Source organism: Oncorhynchus gorbuscha, unplaced genomic scaffold (genome assembly GCF_021184085.1).
Source record: "Oncorhynchus gorbuscha isolate QuinsamMale2020 ecotype Even-year unplaced genomic scaffold, OgorEven_v1.0 Un_scaffold_11419, whole genome shotgun sequence".
Lineage (NCBI taxonomy): Eukaryota > Metazoa > Chordata > Actinopteri > Salmoniformes > Salmonidae > Oncorhynchus > Oncorhynchus gorbuscha.
In genome coordinates this window covers 1-2500 of record NW_025753986.1, presented here as the reverse complement: position 1 = coordinate 2500, position 2500 = coordinate 1, and positions in this window count along the sequence as shown.

Below are 2500 nucleotides of genomic sequence, written 5' to 3'. Positions count from 1 at the left end.
CCACCACTACAGTCATCACATCAAGGAGAGTCTCCACCACTACAGTCATCACATCAAGAAGAGTCTCCACCACTACCTCATCACATCAAGGAGAGTCTCCACCACTACCTCATCACATCAAGGAGAGTCTCCACCACTACCTCATCACATCAAGGAGAGTCTCCACCACTACCTCATCACATCAAGAAGAGTCTCCACCACTACCTCATCACATCAAGAAGAGTCTCCACCACTACAGTCATCACATCAAGAAGAGTCTCCACCACTACAGTCATCACATCAAGGAGAGTCTCCACCACTACAGTCATCACATCAAGGAGAGTCTCCACCACTACAGTCATCACATCAAGGAGAGTCTCCACCACTACAGTCATCACATCAAGGAGAGTCTCCACCACTACAGTCATCACATCAAGGAGAGTCTCCACCACTACAGTCATCACATCAAGGAGAGTCTCCACCACCACCTCATCACATCAAGAAGAGTCTCCACCACTACAGTCATCCCATCAAGAAGAGTCTCCACCACTACAGTCATCACATCAAGGAGAGTCTCCACCACCACCTCATCACATCAAGAAGAGTCTCCACCACTACAGTCATCACATCAAGGAGAGTCTCCACCACTACCTCATCACATCAAGAAGAGTCTCCACCACTACAGTCATCACATCAAGAAGAGTCTCCACCACTACAGTCATCACATCAAGGAGAGTCTCCACCACTACAGTCATCACATCAAGAAGAGTCTCCACCACTACCTCATCACATCAAGGAGAGTCTCCACCACTACCTCATCACATCAAGGAGAGTCTCCACCACTACCTCATCACATCAAGGAGAGTCTCCACCACTACCTCATCACATCAAGGAGAGTCTCCACCACTACCTCATCACATCAAGGAGAGTCTCCACCACTACAGTCATCACATCAAGAAGAGTCTCCACCACTACCTCATCACATCAAGGAGAGTCTCCACCACTACCTCATCACATCAAGAAGAGTCTCCACCACTACCTCATCACATCAAGGAGAGTCTCCACCACTACCTCATCACATCAAGAAGAGTCTCCACCACTACCTCATCACATCAAGGAGGGTCTCCACCACTACCTCATCACATCAAGGAGAGTCTCCACCACTACCTCATCACATCAAGGAGAGTCTCCACCACTACAGTCATCACATCAAGAAGAGTCTCCACCACTACAGTCATCACATCAAGGAGAGTCTCCACCACTACAGTCATCACATCAAGAAGAGTCTCCACCACTACCTCATCACATCAAGGAGAGTCTCCACCACTACCTCATCACATCAAGGAGAGTCTCCACCACTACCTCATCACATCAAGGAGAGTCTCCACCACTACCTCATCACATCAAGAAGAGTCTCCACCACTACCTCATCACATCAAGGAGAGTCTCCACCACTACCTCATCACATCAAGAAGAGTCTCCACCACTACCTCATCACATCAAGGAGGGTCTCCACCACTACCTCATCACATCAAGGAGAGTCTCCACCACTACCTCATCACATCAAGGAGAGTCTCCACCACTACAGTCATCACATCAAGAAGAGTCTCCACCACTACAGTCATCACATCAAGGAGAGTCTCCACCACTACAGTCATCACATCAAGAAGAGTCTCCACCACTACCTCATCACATCAAGGAGAGTCTCCACCACTACCTCATCACATCAAGGAGAGTCTCCACCACTACCTCATCACATCAAGGAGAGTCTCCACCACTACCTCATCACATCAAGAAGAGTCTCCACCACTACCTCATCACATCAAGGAGAGTCTCCACCACTACCTCATCACATCAAGAAGAGTCTCCACCACTACCTCATCACATCAAGGAGGGTCTCCACCACTACCTCATCACATCAAGGAGAGTCTCCACCACTACCTCATCACATCAAGGAGAGTCTCCACCACTACCTCATCACATCAAGGAGAGTCTCCACCACTACCTCATCACATCAAGGAGAGTCTCCACCACTACAGTCATCACATCAAGAAGAGTCTCCACCACTACCTCATCACATCAAGGAGAGTCTCCACCACTACCTCATCACATCAAGGAGAGTCTCCACCACTACCTCATCACATCAAGGAGAGTCTCCACCACTACAGTCATCACATCAAGGAGAGTCTCCACCACTACCTCATCACATCAAGGAGAGTCTCCACCACTACAGTCATCACATCAAGAAGAGTCTCCACCACTACCTCATCACATCAAGGAGAGTCTCCACCACTACCTCATCACATCAAGGAGAGTCTCCACCACTACCTCATCACATCAAGGAGAGTCTCCACCACTACAGTCATCACATCAAGGAGAGTCTCCACCACTACCTCATCACATCAAGGAGTCTCCACCACTACAGTCATCACATCAAGGAGAGTCTCCACCACTACCTCATCACATCAAGGAGAGTCTCCACCACTACCTCATCACATCAAGGAGAGTCTCCACCACTACA